Raw genomic sequence first — 26942 nt, forward strand, 5'->3', positions numbered from 1 at the left:
TTTGCTTTAAAGGTCTTTGTAGTCAAAGCTATGGTTTTTCCAGTAGTCGCACATGGATGTGTGAGTTGGACCATAAGGAAGGCTGAGCACCAAAGAATTGATGCTTTTGAACTGTGGTGTTGGAGAAGATTCTTGAGAGTCCCTTACACTGCAAGGAGACCAAACCAGTTAATACTAATGGAAATCAGCCCTAAATATTCATTGCAAGGACTGATGCTAAAGCTGAAGTTCCAATACTTTGGCCACTTGATGTGTAGAGCTGATTCACTGGAAAAGACCCTGATGCTGGGAAAGACAGAAGGCAGGAGGAGAAGGGGATGACAGAGGATGAGATGGTGGGATGGCACTATAAACTCAATGGACATGAGTTTGAGCAAGCCACGGGAGATGATGAAGGACAGGGAAGCCTGGCATGTGTCCATGGGTTCGCAAAGAATTGGACATTAATTAGCGGCTGAACAACAACAAAATCTTTTAACTTGTAAAAAATAAGACACTTTCAATAGTTGAAGTCTAGGAAAAATGCACATAGCACAGAGAACTGTGGGAAAAATTATATTATGCAAAATGTGTAGAATATATCCAGGTATGAGGGACAGTCATCTATAGAACTTATGGTAAACACATTTAAATTTCAGAGTTTAGTATTATTGTAGAAGTGTCTAAATAAGCAATATTGATAATGGGATAGATATTTATTTGACTCACAAAATGTCTGGGTTGCAGTATAAGGTGCCCTACCACTGTCTTTGTCAGGCCTATTATTCCAGTGGTAATAGAAGAACCTCCATTAAATCCTACTGGACTTAGAAGTATATGCATGTCATATTTGGCAAGAAAAACTCTTGACTACACTGGGTAAAATTACTATACAACTTAAGTTGTACATTATAAAATGTTTATTACCTGATAATTGAATAAAACAACTGAATTCCATAGCAACCCACTTATAGAACAGAAAATCAACCCTAGTCTAACAAGCTGAAAATACTGGGGCCTTGTTCAGCATTGGCCCAATTTACTTGCAAGTTAAACTTTCAGACAAGGTGCAAAAAAAAATCAAGAACACTAGAGCAGGGGTCCCCAACCTCCAGGCCATGGGCCAGTACCTCCTGTCAGATCATCAGTGACATTAGATTAGAAATAAAGGGCACAATAAACGTCATGCACTTAGTCATCCCCAAATTATTCTCCCACCCCTGATACAGAAAAATTATCTTCCATTAAATCAATCCCTAGTGTCAAAAAAGGTTGGGACCTCTGCACTGGAGACTGTATCATCAGCTTAGTGTCACCCCAAGAAAGGTGAGTTATTGTCCCTATTCCCAGTTCCAGAAAGTAACCTGATGTTTGTCACAAGAGGAAAAGGAGGCCATAAGGATAGATACAGCTCCAAAATTACCCACAGAAAAATCTGACTTTATTTGAAACAGAATGTGAGGAAATTATGGTTAAAGAGCACTCTTAAAATGGTAAAGATGTGAATTGTAAGCAATTGGTAACTCTACTTACAATTTACAAAGTGAAGCTGGGGTCTGAGCCTTCTGTAAAACTTTAGAGGGGAGATCTTAGGTTTCAACACCACATGTTGGCAAAATGTTGATGCTCCACCCACCTTACCCAGAGCTGCCAGAAAGGCACTGGAAACTGCCAACCTCAGAAAAGTCAACAAAGACTAGTGAACCACTCAAATAGAAACACAACCTTCTCTACCAAAAGCATGACTGAGAAGGTCATTAAAGCAAAAAGCTCGGTTCCTACCACAGTTAACACTTATCCGGAAATAGAAAAATTCTTCCCTTTCAACCCATTAGATTTTGAGTTTCATCCAGCCTCAAGAGCACCAGATAGCATACCTTTCCTGGAATGGAGTGCTGTTGATGATCCTCTGTGATGAGAGGGAACTTGAAAAGCTGTTACACTTGTACCCACTTCACCTCTGAAAATGTGTCCTCCACCATGGGAGTCTAATCTGTTGCAGTCTCCCCAAGTATTCTATTGACCCTGGATGTTGAATTGCCACCTGCTTACTATGACTTAGGTATTAAATTTTCTTAGCACTTTATAGTTTGTATTAATCATGCATATTAATAAGGCAACTCTTTGTTTAACAGACTCTTCCAGAAAAAGTTTAAAAAAATGTTACACACGCACACATAATGGAATGTTATAACTCAAAAAAAAAAAAAAAGAAAGAAAGAAAACTGCGGTCACTATTGCTGTGAAATGAAACAGAGAAAGACAAATAATATATGATTTCATGTGTACGTAGAATCCGTAAAGGTAGAGATTATATAGTGTTTACCAGGGACTGCGTCTGGGAAATTCGGGATAATAAGGATATATTCATCAAAAGGTACAAACTTCCAGTGATAAGAAAATTCAGGGATTGAATGTATAGAATGGTGACCATAGTTCACAGTCCTATATTGTACATTTGAATATTCTTATGAAACTAGATTGTAAAGGTTCTCACTACACCAGCAATAAAGAAAAAAAATTATAATTTGTGAGATGTAAAATATATTAACTGACCTTATTGTGGTAAATAATAAGCAACATATATATGCATTAAATCATTACAATGTACACATTAAACTCACATAAGGTAATATGTCAATTATACTGAATTAAGTTTTATAAAAAATGTGTACAATAAAATGTCAATTACATCTCAACTGACTTATAAAAGCAATAAAAAGACCATATAAAAATGGCCAGTCTACCCATGAAAAGCTACAGAAGATAATTATCTATGAAGGAAATGCTAATAAAATCCACAATGAGATTCCACTTCACACCAAATAATATAATCAGAATGAAGAAATGGTCTGTAAACTTCATAAAATATTGATATAGAATTATCAAATGACTCAAAGATCCCACTTCTAGGTATACATACAAGACTTAAAATATAGGCATACACAAAACCATGTGTACAATTGTCCATAGCAGCATTATTCATAATAACCAAAATGTGATATATTCAGATATCTAACATCTAGTGAAGGAATAATTACAACATAGGATAGCCATGTAACTTTCAATCATTAAAGAATGAATAGTTACTTACTTTATCATGGGTGAACCTTGAAACATTATGCTAGTTAAATGAAGTCAGTCATAAAAGACCATATCTTGAACAATTCCATTCATATAAAATTTCTAAAATACAAAGCTAGGGAGATATAAAAGTATATTAGAGGTTCAGGGAGGATTGGGTGGCATGATCTCTAGTAAGAACTGATTTTCTTTTAAGGTGATGACTGTCTTCTGTGATTGATTATGATTGTATTTGCACAACTAAGATATATTAAAATTATTCAATTGTACACTTAAGCAGCTGTTTTGTGGCATTATAGTTTATCTCAGTAATACTGTTATATGATAAAGTAAAAACTGATGGAGATGAAAGGAGAAATATTCAGATGACATAATTCATATGTTGAAACTTCCAAGGAATCTGCAAGAAAGGTTCTAGAACTGACAACTGAATTCAGTGTGGTCATAAGATATAAGATCAATACACACAAATCAATTGCATTTCTATATATTTACAATGAACCAGTAAAGGCTGAAATTAAGGATTCAAAAACTTTTAAAGTTGTTCCAGAGATAATAAAATATGAGGGATAAATCTAATAACACTTGTATATAATTCATATATAGAAAATAACAAGATATCAAAGAAAATAAATCAAAGGAGTCATAAATACTAGAAGAGGCATATTATGTCCATTGATTTAAACACACAGCTGAGTAAAGACATCAGTTGTTAAATTGATCTATAGGGATTTTTTTCTCTGTTGCTGCAGAGGTTGTTTTTTTTTTTTTTCCAATTGAATTGCCTTCATTACCTCGAGGAGGGAATGACATTGGAAGGTGTCCAATATGCTACTGGGGAAGAGCAGGGGGCAATTACAAATACCCCCAGAAAGAATGGAGCAACTGTGCCAATGGGGAAACGAAGCTCAGTTGTGGATGTGTCTGGTGATGAAAGCAAAGTCCAATGCTATAAGAACAATATTGCAAGCCTGGAATGTTAGGTCCATGAATCAGTAAATTGGAAGTGGTGCAGCAGGAGATGGCAAGAGTGAATGTCAATATCTCAGGAATCAGTGACCTAAAATGGAAGGGAATGGGAAAATTTAACTCAAATCATCATTACATCTACTCATGTGGGCAAGAATCCCTTAGAAGAAATGGATTAGTCCTCATAGTCAACAAAAGAGTCTGGAATTCAGTACGTGGGGGCAAGCTCAAAAACAGCAGAATGAGCTTGGTTCATATTCAAGGCAAACCATTCAACATCACAGAAATCCAAGTCTGAGCCCCAACAACTGATACTGAAAAAGTTGAAGCTGACTGATTCTATGAAGACCTGCAAGACTTTCTAGAACTAACACCAAAACAAGATATCTTTTTCCTCATAGGAGATTGGAATACAAAAATAGGAAGACAAGAGATACCTGGAGTTTGGAATGTTTGGTTATGAAGCAGAGTAACTGCTGACATAGTTTTGTCAAGAGAAAACACTGGTTATAGCAAACAACCTTTGACAACAGCACAGAGACTACTCTACACATGGACATCATCAAATGGTCAATACCAAAATCAGATTTATTATAGTCTTTGCAGATGATGATGGAAAGCTCTATATAGTCAGCAAAAATAAGACCTGGAGCTGACTATAGCTCAGATCATGAGCTCCTTATTGCAAAATTCAGCTTTCAATTGAAGAAAACAGGGAAAACCACTAGGCCATCATGATTATTCAGTGGAGGTGACAAATAGTTTCAGGGAACTATATCTGGTAGACAGAGTGCCCTAGGAACTATGGATGGAAGTTAGCAACACTGTACAGAAGGCCGTGATCAAAACCATCCCAAAGAAAAATAAATGTAGGAAGGCAAAGTGGTTGTCTGAGGAGGCTTTCAAATAGCTGAAGAAAGAAGAGAACTGGAAAGTAAGGAAAAGGGAAAGAAACAATATGCAGAGTTTCAGAGAATAGCAAGGAAAGATGAGAAGCTCTACTTAAATGAATAGGCCAAAGAAATAGAGAGAAACAATAGAATGAGAAAGACTAGAGATCTCTTCAAGAAGATTGGAGAGACTAAGAGAACATTTCATGGAAGATTGTGAATAATAAAGGATAAAATTTTAAGGACCTAATAGAAGCAGAAAAGATTAAGAAATGTTGGCAAGGATACACAGAGGAACTATACAAAAAAGTTCTTAATGACTCAAGTAAGATGGTGTAGTCACTCCCCTAGAGCCAGAAAACCTGGATGTAAAGTCAAGTGGGCCTTAGGAAGCATTACTACAAATAAAGAAAGTGGAGGTGATGGAATTAGAGCTGAGCTACTTAAAATGCTAAAAGATAATGCTGTCATAGTGATGTGCTCAATATGTCAGCAAACTTGGAAAACTCAGTAAGGGCCATGAGATAGGAAAGAGTCAGTTTTCATTCCAGTCCCAAAGAAGGGCAATGCCAAAGATTGTTCAAACTACTGTACAATTGTGCTCATTTCATATTTTAGAAAGGTTATGCTCAAAATTCTTCAAGCTAGGCTTCAACAGTGCATGAAATGGGAACTTCCAGAAGTAAAAACAGGATTTAAAAAAGGTAGAGGAGCCAGATATCATTGCCAACATAGGTAACATAGATTGTATCATAAACAAAGCAAGGGAATTCCATAAAAACAGCTACTTCTGCTTTATTGACTATGGGAAAGTCTTTGACTGTGTGGATCACAAAAAAATGAAAAATTATTATGAAAAGTGAGTACCAGACCACCTACCTGTCTCCTGAGAAACCTGTATACAGGTCAAGAAACAAGAGTTAGAAGTGGATATGGAACAACAGACTTGTTCAAAATTAGGAAAGGAGTATGGCAAGGCTATATATTCTCACTCCATTTAACTCACATGCAGAATACATCAGGCAAAATGCCAGATTTGATGAAGCTCAAGCTGGAATCAAAATTGCCAGGAGAAATATCAACAGCCTCAGATATGCAGATGATACCACTCTAATGGCAGAAAGAGAAGAGGAACTAAGCCTCTAAGTGAAAGATGAGAGTGAAAAAGCTGGCTTAGAACACAACATTCAAAAAACAAAGATCATGACATCCAGTCCCATCACTTCACAGCAAATAGAAGGGGAAACAGTGACAGATTTTATTTTCTTGGGCTCCAAAATCTCTGAGGAAGGAGACCGCAGCCATGGAATTAAAAGATGCTACCTCTTTGGAAGGAAAACCATGATAAATCTAGACAGCATATTAAAAAGCAGAGACATCAGTTTGCCAAAGCAGGCTTGTCTAGTCGAAGTTATAGCTTTTCCAGTATTCACGTATGGATGTGAGAGTTGGACCATAAAGAAGGCTGAACACTGAAGAACTGATGTTTTTGAACTGTGGTGCTGGAGAAGACTCTTGAGAGTCCCTTGGACAGCAAGCAGATCAAACCAGTCAATCTTAAAGGAAATCAACCTTGAATATTTATTGAAAGGACTGATGCTGAAGCCAAAGCTCTAATACTTTTGCCATCTATAGGAAAAGACAACTCATTGGAAATGATCCTGATGCTAGGAAAGATTAAAGGCAAAAGGAAAAGGGGGTAGCAGAAGATAAGGTGGTTAGATAGCATCATGACTCAATTGACGTGAATTTGAGCAAACTCCAGTAGATAGTGCTAGGCAGAGAAGGCTGGCATGCTGCAATCTACGGGGTCACAAAAAGTTAAACAGGATTTAGTGACTGAACAACAGCAATCTTTGTTTATAAGTTTGTATGTTTTATTTGTACGGCATTATATTTTGACTTCATATGTTATAGTGTATTGTTGTTGTTCAGTTACTCAGCTATTTGAACCACAGTTCAAAAGCATATATTCTTGGGTGCTCAGCCTCCTTTATTGTCCAGCTCTCACATCCATACATGAATACTAGCAAAACTATAGCTTTGACTAGACAGATCTTTGTTGGCAAAGTGATGTTTCTGCTTTTTAATATGCTGTCTGTGTTTGTCATAGCTTTTCTTCCAAAGAGCAAGCATCTTTTGATTTCATGGCTGCAGTCACCATCCACTGTGATTTTAGAGCCCAAGAAAATAAAATCTATCACTATTTCCATTTTTTTCTCCATCTATTTGCCATGACATAATGGGACCAGATGCCATGATCTTCATTTTTTGAATGTTGAGTTTTAAAGCCAGATTTTTCAGTCTCCTCTTTCACCTTCATCTAGAGGTTCTTTAGTTCCTCTTCCCTTTCTGCCATTAGAGTGGTGTCATCTGCATATCTGAGGTTATTCATATTTCTCCTGGCATCTTGATTCCAGCTTGAGCTTCATTCAGCTTGGTATTTTGCATGATGCACTCTGCATATAAGTTAAATAAGCAGGGTGACAATATACAGCATTAACGTACTCCTTTCCCAATTTTTGTCAGTTGTTTCATGACTGGTTCTAACTTTTGCTCCTTTACCTGAATGCAGGTTTCTCAGAAGGCAGGTAAGATGGTCTGGTATTTCCATATCTTTAAGAATTTTCCATAGTTTATTGTAATGTATATAGTCAAATGGTTTAGCATAGTCAATGAAGCAGAAATAGATGTTTTTCTGGAATTCCTTCACTTTTTCTATGATCCAACAGATTTTGGCAATTTGATCTCTGGTTCCTCTTCCTTTTCTAGATCCAGTGTGTACACCTGGAAGTTCTCAATACATATACTGTTAAAACCTAATTTGGAGGGTTTTAAGCATTACCTTGCTAGCATACAAAATAATAGCAACTGTGTAGTACTTTATACATTCTTTGGCATTGCCCTTTCTTTGGACTGAAATGAAAACTGACCTTTTCCAGTCCTGTGGCCGCTGCTGAGTTTTCCATATTTGCTGGCATATTGAGAGTAGCACTTTAACAGCATCATCTTTTAAGATTTGAAATAGCTCAGCTGGAATTCCATCACTTCCACTAGCTTTGTTCATAGTCATGCTTCCTAAGGCCAACTTGACTTCACACTCCAGAATGTCTGGCTCTAGATAGGTGATTACACCATCATGGTTATCCATGTCATTAAGACTTCTTTTGTACAGTTCTTCTCTGTATTTTTGCCACCTCTTCTTAATGTCTTCTGCTTCTGTTAGATCCGTATCATTTCTGCCCTTTATTATGGCCATCTTTGCATGAAATATTCCCTTGGTATCTCTCTCTAATTTCTTTGAAGAGATCTTTAATCTTTCCCATTCTGTTGCTTTTCTCTATTTCTTTGCCTTGTTCACTTAAGAAGGCTTTCTTATCTCTTCTTGATACACTGTTCTCCTGCACTATAGTATGCTCACCACCAAAAGTTCCAATCAGAAAATCAACAAGCTTTTATTATAAGTGTAGACAAATTTATTTTTTTAATTTTGTGGAATTTCCTTAAGATAGATTTTTTAAAAGAAGACAGTAAAAGAAAATGAAGTAAGAAGAAACATTCTTCTAAACACGAAGGCTTATTCTATGTCTAGAGGAATCAAGGCAGTATGATTCTGCTAAAGAGAAAGATTTAGATCAGTGTAACAGAATAGATACACTAAAATTATTTCTTTTTTTTAAAATTTTTTATTTTATTTTTTTTAATTAGTTGGAGGCTAATTACTTCACAACATTTCAGTGGGTTTTGTCATACATTGATATGAATCAGCCATAGAGTTACACGTATTCCCCATCCCGATCCCCCCTCCCACCTCCCTCTCCACCCGATTCCTCTGGGTCTTCCCAGTGCACCAGGCCCGAGCACTTGTCTCATGCATCCAGCCTGGGCTGGTGATCTGTTTCACCGTAGATAGTATACATGCTGTTCTTTTGAAACATCCCACCCTCACCTTCTCCCACAGAGTTCAAAAGTCTGTTCTGTACTTCTGTGTCTCTTTTTCTGTTTTGCATATAGGGTTATCATTACCATCTTTCTAAATTCCATATATATGTGTTAGTATGCTGTAATGTTCTTTATCTTTCTGGCTTACTTCACTCTGTATAATGGGCTCCAGTTTCATCCATCTCATTAGGACTGATTCAAATGAATTCTTTTTAACGGCTGAGTAATATTCCATGGTGTATATGTACCACAGCTTCCTTATCCATTCATCTGCTGATGGTCATCTAGGTTGCTTCCATGTCCTGGCTATTATAAACAGTGCTACAATGAACATTGGGGTGCACATGTCTCTTTCAGATCTGGTTTCCTCAGTGTGTATGCCCAGAAGTGGGATTGCTGGGTCATATGGCAGTTCTATTTCCAGTTTTTTAAGAAATTTCCACACTGTTTTCCATAGTGGCTGTACTAGTTTGCATTTCAAGAAGTGGTTCTGGTGCAATTGGACAACTCAAGGCAAAAATAAACCTAAACATTGATCTGCCACTTTATACAAAAATACATAATGGAAAATGGATTAAATATAAAACATAATACTAAAAACATAAGGCTTTGAAAAAAGTGTAAGAGAAAACATGTGCGGTAAAATGTCTTAAACTTGACATCAAAAGCATGATCCATAAAAGGAAAAATAGATAAATTGAAAGCATCAAAATTAAAGCTTTGCTTTGTAATAAACCCTGAGATTAAAAAAAAAGTTACAGATTAGGAGAAAACACTTACAAACCCCACATCTAACACAGGATTCATATATATAATGTATAAAGAATGTGTAAACTCAGTATTAATAAAACAAATAATGCAGTTAGAAAGCAAGCAAAAGATATGAACAGATATTTCACTGAAGAGAATATGTGGATGACAAACATATGGAAAAAAATTCACTATTGTTAGCCTTTAGAATAACGGAAATTAAAAATATAATATGTTATCATTATACAAACATCAGAATGGCTAAAAATAGTGATAAAGCCAAAAAGCTGGTAAGGATTTATCAAAATTGAATGATTCATACATTGCTTAATTGAATGTGAAATTGTACATTAAGTTAAGAAAAGAATTTGACAGTAAAAAAACTAAATGATAATAAAACCAAAAATGATCTCAATTACCCAGGATTTGTACTCTTGGCCTTTTATTCCAAAGAACTGAAAGCTTTTAACATGTAGAAACCTGTACGTGAAATTTCATAAAAGTTTTATTTTTAATTGGCAAAAACAGAAAACTTCTTTAATATTTTCCAGTGAATGAATGATTCAGTGAACTGTAGAACATTCATATCATGGAATATTCCTCAGCAATAATGAGAATTTAACTACTGATACACACAACTTAGATGAGCTTCAAGAAAATTAATATCAGTGTAAAAATTCTATGATGAACAGAAGTTGCATGGTTTCATTTCTATAACATTTGTTAAATAACATGATTGTATGGATCATGATGGATTTTGATGGCCATGGTATAATAGGGAAGAGCAAGTCTCACTCAATACCAGATCCATTTATTTTACTTTAACATTTGTATCCTTTTGCTTTTGCTACAAGAATGTTGGCTATAACCTGAAATATACTTGATAGTCCATTCTCAAGGCTCTGACCTTTAAAGGTGTAACACATTTCCATTCATATAGAGATAAAAAGTGCAAAACAGAAAATGAAATTTTTCTTGTTTGAGGTTTACAGGAACATTGTGACCTAACCTATGTGGACAGCTATAAGAACAAAGGATTCCAACACCAAGAAGCTTGCAATAACCAACCACACCCCGTCTCCTTTTAGGATAAAAGGAGACTTAATTCTAACCCAGGTAAGGTGGTTGGTGGAGACACAGGTCCACCATCTACTCAGTATGCAGGCTTTCTAAATAAAGCCCCTGTTCCTTGCCCCAACAACTTGTCTCTTGATTTATATGTTTATCTTGGACTTGGTAATAATGGTAGAGGGTAGGGTGAAGTAGATGTGGCTATAACACAAGGGAGTCTTGCTGTGGTACAGTTAAACATCCTTATGATGGTGGCTACACTAAGCTACACATGTGTAAAATCATACAGAACTACACACACACACACACGCACACACACACATCCATGTCTAACTGCTAAATTCTGAAGAAATTCTACATTTTGAATTATGGTAATTTCCTGGTTTCAATATTGTACTGTAGCATTCTAGAAAATAAATCTTGTGGAGTCTAGATGAAGAGTATGCAGGGCCTTCTTGAATATATATTTCTGACTTCTTGTGAACCTATGATTATTTCAAAATGGATGTTTTGAAATTTTTATTGAAATAGATTACTGCATATGTACATGCTAAGTCACTTCAGTCATGCCCAACTCATTGTGACCTTACGGTTGGTAGCCCACCTGGCTTCTATGTCCATGTCCAGGCAGGAATATTGGAGTGGGATGCCATATCCTCCTCCAGGGGATCTTCCCAGGGATTGAACCCACATCTCGTATGTCTCCTGCATTGGCAGGCAGGTTCTAAAGTACTACTAATGCCCATTTTTATGGATGTGGTGAATAAGAACTATGTATTTGTCAGTTATGGAAAATATAGTTAATAATCCATCCAGCTCCAGGGATTCATATTTTGTGATGTCACCTTGCTGAGTCACTATGTTGCTAGAGGAGCAGAAACAAAGGCAAGGAGTTGTATGAATATTTACATTATGTTTTAAAGCATATTTTAAAATAAAATATCAAAGTCAAATATATCAAGTTGAAGAAACTTTCAGAAATACTTAATTTGATATGAGCACACAACCATCAGCAAAGAGGATCTTCAGTCCTGTAATGTCCTAAAGGACATTCTGCATTGATGGAAAGTTCTACATCTTCATTGCCCAATAAAGAACCATGAGCCACCTGTGGTTAGTAGATGTCTGAAGTGTGGCTACTATGACTGAGGACCAGAACTGGTAATTTAGTTTAGTTAATTTAAATCTCAGTTTCAGCTACATGTCTCTAGTGTCTACACATTTGACAGAATTAGTCCTTCAAAGTTCTAGTTTGGAAACCATTAACAAATGTATTGGAAACAATACTTTTAATGCAATGCGTGGGATATATGGTTTCTCATTTGTAATTTTACTCTTACCACTTTTTATCTATGTGATCCTTATTAGCCCATAATCTTTTTAGAAAGGTTTACTTATCTTTAAAAGGAAAGAATTAGAGCACTTTAAGGTCCCATGTTTCTATATATTATCTCAGTTCCCACTGTTACTGTTTTACTTAAAATATTTATGTCTGCCTGTATCTCCTGGTGTACCATTTTCCCTGTCTCAGTTGGTTCATACAGATAATACCATTCAACACAAATCAGATTGAAGCCCAAGGGACTAGAGAATGAAGTTTCCCCGTGGTTCAGAAGCTGTGCTGTGTTAGAAGTGGTATTTTTCTAAACCAATTCAGGGAATCACAGAGATGTGAATGCACTTTCTCTCTAGGAACTCTCATCCTCTGAGAGAGACTGGCAGGCAGTGGGTGGCAGAAAGCTGCCAAACAACATGGGATTGCAGTGCATTCCTCAAATGATGGGATTATAGAATGGTAAACATTAAAAAAATCAAATAAATGTCATGATATTCTTTTGGAGGAGTTTAGTAAGATATGGAGTCACTTAGAGTTCAGGACTAGGGAATCAGAAGATTGGAATTCTAGTCTAAGCCATATTATAGTGAGCTACTTGGCCTTGGAAAATCATTCCATTCAGTTGTAGGAATTAGTTCCTCTGAATTCCTGTCTTCACATCTGTAAAATGAAAAGACTGGGCCAAATAATTTTTAATATTTTTTAAATTCTAAGTTTTGAAGCTCCTTTAGCCCAAGATCTGAAGGAAAAAAAAAAGCATGCAAATAAAGAATTTATCATGAGAAATACAGGATATGAATATCAAAGCACACTTTACAAATTTACAGATATTGAGGATTGGATAATTTACCATCTGTAATAATTAGAGGATGTATTTACATTTAATATATATTCAGAAAACTATTATGTCTTATTTCTTTTTTTTTAAACTTTTTGGACGTTAAATCTTCCCAACCCAGGGATCGAACCCAGGTCTCCCACATTTCAGGCAGAATCGTTACCAGCTGAGCCACAAGGGAAGCCTGAAAATACTGGAGTGGGTAGTTTATCCCTTCTCCAGTGGATCTTCCTGACCCAGGAATTGAACCAGGGTCTCCTGCATAGTAAGGAAAATCCTTTACCAATCAAGCTATGAGAAAAGCCCAAATGTAAGGCCAGAAACTATAAAGCTCCTAGATGATAACATAGGAATAAATCACAGCATGATCCTCTGTGACACACCTCCTAGAATAATGAAAATAAAAAGAAAAATAACCAAGTGGGACATATATTTAAAAACTTTTGCATTGCAAAGGATATTATAAATAAAGTGAAAAGACAGCTCTCAGAATGAGAGAAAACTAATAGCAAATTAATCAACTAAGGATTAGCCTCCAAAATATACAAGCAGCTTAGACAGCTCAATACCAGAAAAACAAACAACCCAATCAGAAAGTGGGCAGAAGACGTAAACAGACATTTGTCCAAAGAAGCCATACAGATGGCTGACAATTACATGAAAAGATGCTCAACATTGCTCCTTATTAGAGAAATGCAAGTCAAAACTACAGTGAGATACCACTTCACACTAGTCAGAATGGCCATCATCAAAAAGTCTGCAAACAATAAATGCTGGAGAGGATTTGGAGAAAAGGGAACCCTCTTGCACTGCAGGTGGGAATGTAAATTGATACAGCCACTATGGAAGACAGTATGGAGATTTCTTAAAAAAGAAAGGAAGAAAAAAAGAAAGTGAAGTCACTCAGTTGTGTTTGACTCTTTGCAACCCCATGGACTGTAGCTTACCAGGCTCCTCCATCCATGGGATTTTCCAGGCAAGAGTACTGGAGTAGGTTGCCATTTCCTTCTCCAGGGGATCTTCCTGACCCAGGAATAGAAGCCAGGTCTCCCGCATTACAGGCAGATCTTTACCGTCTGAGCCACCAGGGATGTGTATTCCTTAAAAAACTAGGAATAAAACCACCACATGACCCAGCAATCCCACTACTGGGCGTATACCCTGAGGAGACCATAAATGAAAAAGACACATGTATCCCAATGTTCATTGCAGCACTATTTACACTATCTAGGACATGGAAGCAACCTAGGTATCTGTCAACAGATGAACGGGTAAAGAAATCATGGTACATATATTAAATGGAATATTACTCAGCCATAAAAAGGAACACACTTGAGTCAGTTCTAATGAGGTAGATGAACCTAGAGCCTACTATACGGAGTGAAGGAAGCCAGAAAGAGAGAAATATATATTGTATATTAATGCATATGTGTGTAATCTAGAAAGATAGCATAGAAGAATCTATTTACAGGGCAACACTGGAGACGCAGACATAGAAAACAGACTTGTAGAGACAGTGGAGGAAGGAGAGGGAGGGACGAATTGAAAGAGTAACATTGAAACACATATATTACCATACGTAACATAGCTACATAGTGGGGATTTGCTATATGATGCAGGGGGCTGAAACCCAGTGCTCTGTGACAACTCAGAGGGGTGGGATGTGTGGAAGGTGGGAGGGAGGTTGTATTGCTCTTCATTCTGTTCGTGTGGTCAGTTGTCTTGCTGTTGACGCTGTCCGCGCTGTCCGCAGGAGCTAAGAGGCTGGAAGACGCTGTGAAGAGCCATAGTTGCCGCAGACACGTTTATTCTCTTCTAGCTGGCGCAGCAGCCATAGTCGCAGACATAACACAACATAACCACACATAACCTCTCTCCTGGCTGACGCAGCGGCGGTAACAGTTTTCTCTCCTGGCTGACGCAGCAGCTATAGTAGTATCCACGCTATTTTCTCTCCTCTCCTGTCTGACCCAACAATCACAGTCATGACACAGCTTTATGCGTGGAGCCAGGCGCGCCTCACACAGTAACCTGTGACCAAGTGAGGACCTTGTGATGCACATATGCAGTGCTACAGATGATCTCAGCTGTTTCATAGTCATCATTTACAAAACATGGGGCAAGAGACCCTGGATGTGCCATCTTGGCTAATTTACTCTCTCCCCACAGAGGTTCAAGAGGGAAGATCTATGGCTGATTCATGTTGGTGTATGGCAGAAACGAACGCAATATTGCAAAGCAATTATCACCTAGTTTCTAAAAAAAAAAAGTGGAAAAAAAGTATATGGACATTAAATAATCAACTCAGTTTCAGTACAATGGTTCTTTCCAACTAGAGGAGGAATTGCCAAGAGTTACCTGTTTCGAGGAGATTTAAAGAAATAACAATAGTGCATCGTTTACTTGCAGAGATTAGGACAAGCTTTATTTGATCTGGTATGATATCTGCTTTACTGAGAAAGTTTCTCAGGATTTAGATCGATTACATTAATAAATGTGTGTTCTCTGAATCAGATACTGTGCACCACCAGGAAACAAAGACAGATGATATACTACTACTGTCCATAAGAAGTTTTCAATCCAGTGAGGACTAAACCATCAGATAAAACGAATATTTTGAAGTTGTTGTTTGGCAACTTCTTGTCTTTTGTCAATTTGATTGTTTGCATCTGTGTTTTGCCATACTGCTAATTTGGGAACTAGTCAAGAAGGTGTTATATGAGTGTGATGTTACTGTTACATAGCAACATAGTTTTTCCCAAATTGGTAAATATTTACTTTGGGAATAAATGGGCATTGCATATGTTAGCAACCTGACATTTTTAGCAGACTTCTCTCTGTCCAAAGCTAAACTGATCTTCTAATCTTCAAATTCTACTTTTTCTATGCTACTTTTACTTTTTGATTCATTTATCTATGAAATATTTATTAAGCACCAGCTATTGCTAGCCTCTGCTCTAGGTATTGGTTTTATAAGAGGCAAGCAAGCAAAGACTCTTCTTGAAAGGAAGCTTACTTTCTAATGAGGGGGAGGCAGGGAGCCAGGAGAACAAAATCCTTCTCTCCTAAATCTTTAAATCTTGGTCTTACGTCTACTGTTATTCTTAGTGATTTCAAAAGTTGTGTTTTAGCCAATTCCCATTTCTATTTTCTGTGCTTTGTTATTTATTCCTCTCCAGGTGATTCTATCATCCCTCCCTTTTAATCTCTGCAGTTCTCAATCATAGTGTACAAGATTTTCTGGGGAAAAAGAAATGTCACAAGTACGCAAACATACTGAGTTAAGTTAAAACTAGTTAGAGAGAAGACATGAAGTTTCATAGAGCTAGCCTAGGGACTTTTACCCAGAGTTGTCAGTGATGAAGCTGAATCTCCCCAAAGGAGTTCCTCTCCTGAGTTTATGATTAACCTCTCTATCCAAGACTTTACTTCCTTTCTTTCCCTGAATGTGTTCTTGAGGAGTATGAAAGAAAAGAGGGGATAGAAACCATGTAGAAGCTGATGTGTCCCTGTCCTTTGAAGAAAAAGTAAAAAGGATTTGCTTTTAGTCTCTAGGGCCTCTCCTGAGTATCTTAATGCTGCTCCAGAGCTGAAGATTAGAAATGGGAAAATATAGAAAAAAAAGAATAGCTGTTGGGCTGGGGAACTGGTTACAATTTAGAATAAATTGACCACATGGCAGAATCACCAAACTCCCAGTTCCCTGAAAGATACATAAAGACCTAACACATATTCCTAAACTGTTTTTACAAGAAGCAAGCTCCATCCAGGTGAAAACTGCTGACCACAAGATCATAAACACTAGAGCAGTTGAAAGCAGAAGACTGACATTACTTGAAAATTTACCTTGATGCCAACCAATCCAAGAATTGTGTATGAAATGATCATACCGTCTGCAGCCCCCTCCCTCACACTGTTTTTAAAACCATTGGAAAGTTGGGGACTTTTTGATTATGAGTTCCCTTTCTCTTTACCTGGCAGCAGCAATAAATACTATACATTCCTTTACCACAGCCTGGTGTCAGTAGATTGGCTTCATTGCATGTGGGCAAGTGGACCCAAGTTTGATTTGGTAACAATGCCATCTTTTATCAAGCTTGGCATGCTGCCTTCAAAGCACTCAGAGTCACTGAGCATCTTCTAAGAAGAAATTTTATTTCCTAGTTTATTAAAGTCATTAGAGAATAATGCAACTTCTCACTCTATACTTAATTTTTACAAATCACAGCACAAATGAGTCAATACAAATAATTTGATCACATATGACAGGTTTGACAATTTTATGTTTAACAAGTTTATTTTAAAATTTTGAGTACTAAGCATAGGCTGTGTGATTACCTAAGGGGCTGAGATCCAGATGCCCAGAAACTTGTATGTGACTCTTGTAACTGCAATTCTGAGTTCAAGAACACACTTGTGCTGTAATAGGGAAGAACATTTATATTCTATTGCAAGTTAATCATTAAAAGGTTTTGCCTATAAGCTTAGATTAGACCATAATGGCCCATCTCTGGCAACCCTGTTTCCCAGGTAAGATTAAGGAGGATTAAGCTAAAATACCTTTGTTTAGCTCACAGAAAACATCCTGACGAGGCCCGCCTGTGAGTGACTACAGGGAAGAAGAAATTAACACATCCCATCCTGAGGCTGATGGGGACCAGGAAGTGTTTGATTTTACTCTCTCCTCCTTTAGTAGAATAGAAGTTTGAATTATAACGCAGGTCAGATGGGTCTTTGGGACACTAGTCCACCATCTTCTTGGCCTGCTGGTTTTCCAAATAAACTCACTACTCCTTGCTCCAACAACTCATCTCTTGATGTATTCGTGTGAGCAGTATGAGCTTGGACTCAATAACAATGCTGGGCTTTTTTAGTCTGGGAGGCTTCAGCTGACACATGAGGATGGATCGTGTTCCTGTCTCTGTTCTGTGGATTCCCTCACTCTGTAGGCATTTGGTATATAGCACTATGCAAGGCTGAAGCTAATGAGAGAGGCACAGCCTACTTCAGATTTCAATAGGTGTTATTGCAAAAAGTTTGTTCATGTTTTGTGTAAGATCTTATGGAAAAACCTGAACAAACATTTTGGCCAACCCGATACAATGACTCTAGCCTTTTAAATATAAAGATGAATTTCAATAGCTCATTTGAACATAATAGTGATTTGATATGACCTTCTCTCTCATATTATTATTTCCTGGAGCACATGAGGATTTTTAAGTTCAAGAACTTTATATCACTATCTTTTAGGAAGAAAGCAGCTTCTCTCTGTCATATATTCTGACTGCACACACTTGTATATGAGCAGTTTAAATACATTTCTATGGAAATCATAGGCAATTTGGGGCAAACCTTGGTGGAAAGATACCAGGGTGATAAAGAGAGTAGAGGTGGGGAGAACATTATAATGCTTGGTTGAGCTGATACTATTTGGTGACTCAGACATTAGGATATGTGATGACAATTAGAATTTTTGGTAGAGTATGAAGAACTTATCTCTTAGGGGCCTGGCTCCTTAGATTATATCAGACTTTGAAAGAAAAAAAAAAATGCTGCCTTTCCCTGGTGATTGCTCTGGAGAAGACTGAGTCAGCAGAAGTTGCAGGAACACTATGGAAGAGGATTCTGGGTTCTATGGATTAATATTAGTTCAAAACATAGACAAGAGCTTTGCTGTAATGCTGAACTGATGTGGGTTGGTAGTGGTGAACAGTCAAAGATAAAGGAGAAGCTAAAAACATTTAACATGAGCTCTGTTCTATGACATGTTAAGATTACAATGTGGGGATGTGGGAACTATAACCAAAAGCTAAGACCTGGCTGACATGCTGAGTGCCTGATCTCCTTTCAGGTTTAAGAGGACATGCTTAGTAGAAATCTCCGATCTCACTAAAGCTAAAACCAGTGGGGAATCTGAAACAGTAATGGCTCTCAGGAAGACCTCGGGAAGTATAGTTTCTACTTAAAAAATGGTACGTACAAAGGATTTAGGTATAAGAGTAGTAATAAACACTGATATTGCGCTTGGTATTTATAGGCACTCCTTTATGTGCTTGAAGTATTTTAACTGTTTTAAAGTTAAACACTATGAAGTAGATGCTGTTGAAACTCACTTTCTTGATTAGGGAAAATGAAGTACAAGGAATTTAAGTAACTTGGCCAAAGTCATACAGCTCATAGGAAGTGGAGCTAGAATAAGAATCCTGGATGTCTGGCTCTAGAATCCATATACTTTTAATCTCTGAGAAGTGGAAGCTCAGTTGGCTAGAAGAGAATGGTATGCTGGTACTGACCTTGTTCCCACTAATTTTTCCCATTCTGTTACAAAGGACAGTTGGAAGAGTTTGCATTTACTTGGGGAAAAGATCCAATATATGTGTATGCTAGCATGTTGTCCTAGAAAAAGGTAGATTCAATTTTAGTTATATTAATATTGCAGGAGAAAATGTAATCTGTCATGACAGGTCATGACACTCACCACCTGTACTCTGATAAATGGTGTTGACATCACGTCCAAACCAGTAGAGAAATGATTTCTCAATTTGAGAAGACACATGAGATATTAAGATGGGCTGCTAAAGAAGAAAGAAAGTAGCATCACGATTGCTTCTAAGTCTGTCCTAAGGTGACATACCAAAGGGTAAAATTATTTGGATTATGGTGGAACTATATTCTTAAACTAGAAGGAATTTGGAAATACATATGTCAAATCACTTATAAAAGGAGTGTTTCTGAACTAGTTTATAAAGCTTCCTAATTGCTCTGTGATATTTAGTATCAGCTACAGAGACTCACACAGAGACGGCAGCACCCACAGTTTGTAGACACAGTGACCCTTAATCCAGATATTATCTTCTACTCTCTGTCAAAGATGGTTACTAGCCTGGTGTTTGATGCAGGTCAAGACTAGTTCCATTAAGAGAGGCTGGGACCTGGAATCCTTGGTGTAGTGCTTGCACTTGGACAAATACCTCTTTGAGCAACAAAATACAAACTATGAGGGACTAAAAATAACTGCATACATGTACAGTTGGGACAAATTATGGACGCCAAGATCAAAACACACCGAAAGAGCCCAATAGCTACTTGAAACAAAAGCAGGGTGCTGCACATGCCCCCTGCACTCAACCCCACCTAAGGGGCAGACAAACCACCTAGGCTCCTCCTGTGGCCTGAACCTTGGACCTACCACTACCCTCCTCCCATAAAAAGAACAAGCTTGTCCCACCCTCACTGAGCAAACTAGCAAGGAAAACTGTTACTTGTTCTCACTTACACCTGCTCCACCAGGGGCCCTGATAAAGCCTTATCTGAATTTCTTGTGTGATCTCTTGTCAATTTCTATTAATTAAGGAGACCGAGAACCCTGTCTGGTAACACCATTACTGAAGACTACTCAAATAACTCTGTGTAAAGAGGTCCCAATGCTACTCCAGGTGATATCAAAGATACATTTAAACAGGAAGGACTCTGATCAACAAAACTGGTTGTTTGAACTGAAAGAATACACACTATAATATAATTTAAGAAAGAGAAGCAAAAAAAAAAAAAAAAAGAGAGAGAGAGAGAAGCAGATAAGGAATGTAAAATTTCTAAGAAAGTGTGGGTGGATACTCCTGAGGCCCCATCACTCCTTATCCTCCTACACCCAGGGCAGATAACCCATGTGGACTGCATCAGCCATTCCCCAGTCCTCTGCTATCCCCCTGCGAGCACCAGAATACCATATAGAGGATAACACTGGGGCAAGAATGACAGAAGCAGGCGCAAGGACAGCCTCCTCATACATAGGCATTAGGCAGAAGGCAAAGACACCTCCTTGTTTTAGACTCAATGAAACCATGAGGCACAGAGCAAATGGTGTTTTAAACAAACTTCGTAGCGTCTGACCAAGAGACTGACCATGAAAACCATGGAGCATGGGCAATACAAATGTACTGGTTTCTGATGACCCTGTACAATCTTCTGCTTGTGGTATTCAACTAGAGAAGGCCAATTTAAGGGAAAATAACTCTCAGAGTGCATGGACAGTGACTTCCGGAGACAAATGTGCAGGACCAGCGACTAATGCAACCTGGTACCTCCAGGCTGCACCTCAACCCTCCTCTCGATGATATTCCTGATCAAAAAGACCTCACCCATTCAAAGGGCTAAAAATAAAAGGAAGATCAAAAAAGAAAAAAAAAACACCCACAGGTATCCCTCACTCCTGATGACACCCTTTGAGTGTGTTTTTCCCTTTTGCCTCAATAAACTGCTTCTTTGTTCTCTTTGCCCCTGAACTTTGGTGCTTTTTTACATTGTTTTTTGTTTGTTTTGTTTTGTTGCTTATTTTTTGCTCTGTGTTCCTTGTACGGATTATTTTCACTTTAAAAAATATATATATATATATAATTTATATATATATATATTTTGTATATATATATATTTATTTATATTTATATATTTATCTGTTTATTTATTTATTTATTTATTTTTGGCTGTGCTGGATCTTCATTTCTTTGTGGGCTTTTCTCTAGTTGCAGTGAGTGGGAGCTTTTCCCTAGTTGCAGTCTGTGGGCTTCTTTTCGCGGTGAACCAGGAGTGTTCTTCATTCAGCTCTCCCTCCACTCCCATCCAGGAAAACCCATATCCACACTCAGGCCCCATGACAGGCTCCCTAGTTTGAAGGATCACCCTAGCCCTTCCTGCTTTTTCTAAACCCTTCTGGTATTTCTAAACCTTTTCCAGTAGCACAAGCTTTCCTCCAACTACACCAAGCATATCTGCTTCCTATCAGGGTTTGACTAATATTTCAAGGGGCCTTAGAAAAGTAGAAACTCAATATGAGATTCCAGCTTGGCTTTCATCATTGGAACATGACTAAGAGGACTCTTGGATACTACTGGCAACTGCTTAAACCTGAGTTGATTTCATTATCAGAAACTGCTTTCTATTCACCCTACCAAATGTGTTTCAAGAAGATAAATCATTCATCTCAAAGTGCTTCATGACTCAGTTATATGACTTGAAGTATTGATATATTGATTAGCGGGTCAGGATTTACATAGACCTACTTAGTATTTTTGTTTTATTGTTTGCAGAGTGCAGAGATTTTTCTTATTGTTTAACCTAAAATATGTTCTTCCTCATCAAGAATTGGTGCCCCACTCCTCCCCAAGCCTATCCTATTGGTTCAATATATTTTTCTCCTTTTGTGCCTGGGGCTTAATACCTCACAGAAACTATTCTGACAAGTAACTCTGATCAACTTTGTCATAAAATAGGGGCATCCAGCAGCCCAGAAATGATAAAACACAAAATTCTGTTGGTTTTTTTTAATCAAAAACAATATTAATAAAACTGCAAATATTTTACAAATAGATTTAAATATATTTATAAAATGCCATAAAGTTACCCATTAAAAATATATAAAGAAGAATATTGTACATATTTTGACTTTGTGACAATCAATATAACATCAGATTGAATAAAAATGTTGTGAATGGTCAAATAGTAAACTAGTCATTCCTGCATGAATGAACTATCCTTTCCTTTGTGTTTCCTTTCTTTTCCTCAGCATTAGCTTTCTTCCAGCCAACCCATAAATTTCAAAAGAATTAGACAAATGTGCAATTCAGAATACAAAACTCCTCAGCATATTGGCTTTGTTATTTTTTTTCTCTTTGGTAGGATAGAAAAGAAAAAAAAAAAACAGCATATTTAAGTATAAAAAGGGGAGAAACAGAAAACTATCCTTAGTGTCTTTTTCTTATATTTTCTTAATAATATCATTAATTGTTGTATCTTCTTTCAAAATTTTAATGTAGATTCACTAAATGAAAGACAAATTATTCTGAATTAAACATTTTGAAATCCTATGCTCTGAGTTCACCAAAATTCTAAGCATTTTACTTAAAGTGAAAAAATTCACTTCTTTAGAAGTAGACTGGGCTTTATGCCTCTTCACAGTTTTCTTCCCTTATTAAGTATCATGATTTTTTAATCATCTGAATATTCTCATATTTTGATCATAAATTCTTATTGTATTAATATTAAAGTAATATTACATAAATATTAATACTTCTCTCAGGTATGGTGAGATTATCAGTGTTTATTCAAATATTTTAAGTGAGTCTTGGTGTTTTTATATTCCTTTTAGCTACACCAGACTCTATACTATGGCTTTTGCTGATTTTGTTGCTACTAATTCCTTAAATTACCATTGATTCTGATCTCTGGGAGACAGCAATGAGCAGTCCTAAAGAGATATCATAATTCCCTGCCGAGGAATTGAACCTGGGTAGACAGAGTGAAAACCACAAATCCTAGCCAGTAGACCATCAGGAACTAGAAACTAGAAGCAAAGTGGTCCTGGCTCTTTCTTTCCTCCATCTGAAAGCAAAAATTTTCAAGAAGGCAAAAACTATAAAAACAGGCACAAAGTTTATTATCAGAGACACAGCACAACAAGTGATAGATCATATAGACAAACTATTTATTTAAGACAGAAGCAAGAGAGAAATGCATACCCGGAAAGAGTCTGAGTGTTCTCTGTAATGAGGAGGCATACAGTAAAAAGGTGACTTAAATCTCATATATAGGACTCCTTCTGAATCTTCTTTTACCTTTGGTCAATTATTTTATTCATCTTCCCACACCTGGCCAGTCCTAGAACCCTGTTCAACATGCATGCAAAACTTTTTGCTAAGATGGATTCCACTGCAGAAGCCTATGGGTGCAAGTGTATGTATGCTCAGTGGTTTTCAATTCTTTGAAAACCCATGGGCTATAGTCCATCAGGCTGCTCTGCCCATGGAAAATTTCAGGCCAGAATACTGGAGTGGGTTGCCATTTCCTACTCCAAGGGATCTTCCTGACCCAGGGATTGAACTTGCATTTCTTGTATCTCCTGCATCAGCAGGTAGATTCTTTACCTCTGCACCACCTGGAAGCCATGGATGCATGCCCAAACTTATTATGGGGTCATGCTTTTCCTTTTAGCCCAAAGAGCCTTCTGCACATGTGCAGACAGGGAAGTTTTTCTTCACCTCAGCAGTGGGCATTTTATCTCTGTACTCTAGCAGAGCTCATATTCTACCACTATCTTTGTCCTTGTAGTGTCAGGGTGAGAACAAAGCTTTAATTTTACTCCATTTGACAAAAACCAGTTGAACAATCCAGGTGCCTAATTCAAGCAATGTGTGGAGCAGGCTTAATTAAAGCTTTGAAACAAGGATATAAGAATGCAAGGGTTTCTGTGCATTAATTTTATATCCTACAAATTTACTATATTCATAGATTCTGTGATTTTACTATATACATTGATTAGCTCTAATAATTTTCTGGTGGCATATTTAAGGATTTCTATGAATAACAACAGAATGGGAAAGACTAGAGATCTCTTCCAGAAAATTAGAGATGCCAAGGGAACATTCATGCAAAAATGGGCTCAATAAAGGACAGAAATAGTATGGACCTAAGAGAAGTATAAGATATTAAGAAGAGGTGGCAAGAATACACAGAATAACTGTACAAAAAAGATCTTCACGACCCAGATAATCACGATGGTGTGATCACTCACCTAGAGTCAGACATCCTGGAATGTGAAGTCAAGTGGACCTTAGAAAGCATCACTACGAACAAAGCTAGTGGAGGTGATAGAATTCCAGTTGAGCTATTTCAAATCCTGAAAGATGATGCTGTGAAAGTGCTGTACTCAATATGCCAGCAAATTTGGAAAACTCAGCAGTGGCCACAGGACTGGAAAACGTCATTTATTATTCCAATCCCAAAGAAAGGCAATCCCAAAGAATGCTCAAACTACCGCACAATTGCACTCATCTCACACGCTAGTTAAGTAATGCTCAAAATTCTCCAAGCCAGATTTCAGCAATACATGAACCGTGAACTTCCAGATGTTCAAGCTGGTTTTAGAAAAGACAGAGGAACCAGAGATCAAATTGCCAACATCCACTGGATCATCAAAAAAGCAAGAGAGTTCCAGAAAAACATCTATTTCTGCTTTATCGACTATGCCAAACCCTTTGACTGTGTGGATCACAATAAACTGTGGAAAATTCTGAAAGATGGGAATACCAGACCACCTGACCTGCCTCTTGAAAAGCCTGTATGCAGGTCAGGAAGCAACAGTTAGAATCGGACATGGAACAACAGACTGGTTCCAAATAGGAAAAGGAGTACGCCAAAGCTGTATATTGTCACTCTGCTTATTTAACTTATATGCAGAGTACATCATGAGAAACACTGGGCTGGAAGAAGCACAAGCTGGAATCAAGATTGCAGGAAGAAATATTAATAACCTCAGATATGCAAATGACACCACCCTTATGGCAGAAAGCAAAAAGGAAGTAAAAAGCCTCTTGATGAAAGTGAAAGAGGAGAGTGAAAGTGTTGGCTTAAAGCTCAACATTCAGAAAACTAAGATCATGGCATCTGGTCCCATCACATCATGGGAAATAGATGGGGAAACGGTGGAAACAGTGTCAGACTTTATTTTTTTGGGCTCCAAAATCACTGCGGATGGTGACTGCAGCCATGAAATTAAAAGACGTTTTACTCCTTGGAAGGAAAGTTATGACCAACCTAGATAGCATATTAAAAAGCAGACATTACTTTGCCAACAAAGGTTTGTCTGGCCAAGGCTATGGTTTTTCCAGTAGTCATGTGTGGATGTGAGAGTTGGAAAGTGAAGAAAGCTGAGAGCCGAAAAATTGATGTTTTTGAACTATGGTGTTGGAGAAGACTCTTGAGAGTCCCTTGGACTGCAAGGAGATCCAACAAGTCCACCCTGAAGGAGATAAGTCCTATGTGTTCATTGAAAGGACTGATGCTGAAGCTGAAGCTCCAGTACTTTGGCCACCTCATGTGAAGTGTTGACTCGTTGGAAAAGACCCTGATGCTGGGAGGGATTGGGGGCAGGAAGAGAAGGGGATGACAGAGGATGAGATGGATGGATGACATGACCGACTCGATGGGCATGGGTTTTAGTAAACTCCGGGAGTCTGTGATGGACAGGGAGGCCTGGCGTGCTGCAGATCACGGGGTCGCAAAGTCAGGCACGACAGAGCGACTGAACTGATGAATAGTATCATTGTCATTTGCAAACAGTGGGAGTTTTACTTCTTCTTTTCCCATCTGGATTCCTTTTATTTATTTTTCTTCCTTGATTGCTGTAGCTAGGATTTGTAAAACTATGTTGAATAACAGTGGTGAGAGTGGATACCTGTGTCTTGTGCATGATCTTAGAGGAAAAGCTTTCAGCTTTGCACCATTGTGAATTATGTTTGCTGTGGGTTTCTCAAATATGGCCTTTATTATGTTGATGTATGTTCCTTCTATGATTATTTTCTAGAGAGTTTTTTTTTTTAATCACAAATGGGTGTTGAATTTTTCAAAAGCTTTCTCTGCATCTATTGAGATAGATTGAGATGTTTATAAAGCAGGCAATATTTCATAATACTTTACATTTAAGTAGTAGACATCCTTGTCAAAATTTTACAGACCATTAAAGTCCAGCTTCCCAAGACCACAGAGCTAGAATATGGCTCATCTAGTATCTGGACTCTGGTGTCCATTACTCTTTAGAGTAAAGTTCAGTGGACCTCAGCAGCATCAGACATAAACACAATAGTAATGCAGACTTCTTTGTTGGAATATATTATTCCCTTCCAATAGCTTCAAAGCATGAACATTCTCCTCAAAATTTGCATAGGCAAAATTTGGAGTACAGATTTGCATCACATGGGATTTTTTTTCCCCATCAAAATCTGGAAATATATAGCTTGAAATATTTCCATTATGCCTTGGTTTTCTGTTTCCAACTTAGTCTAGTAACTTATATTAGTATTGCAAATAATCAGTAATGAAACCTATATATTTCATTTGCTTGTTCATTCCACATGTATTTATTGGTTATTACATTTATGGCCCCCAACTTTTTTCCATTCAGGGAACATGCCAGTAAGTTAGCTGCTTTCTGGTAGTTGATCACCTTAGGGCTGGGAATCAGAATAGAATTTAATACAAAGAAATAACATCCTGAGTGCTACAATAGCCATATAAACAAAATTCTGCCAGAGAC

General features: G+C 37.5%; 1 pseudogene; it reads left to right on the plus strand.

The window, feature by feature from the left end:
• The first annotated feature begins 567 nt into the window (after nt 1-567).
• Nucleotides 568-26942, plus strand: part of LOC122439658 — a 64041-nt pseudogene continuing 37666 nt past the window's right edge.

This window comes from Cervus canadensis, chromosome 1 (assembly GCF_019320065.1).
Source record: "Cervus canadensis isolate Bull #8, Minnesota chromosome 1, ASM1932006v1, whole genome shotgun sequence".
Taxonomy (NCBI): Eukaryota; Metazoa; Chordata; class Mammalia; order Artiodactyla; family Cervidae; genus Cervus; species Cervus canadensis.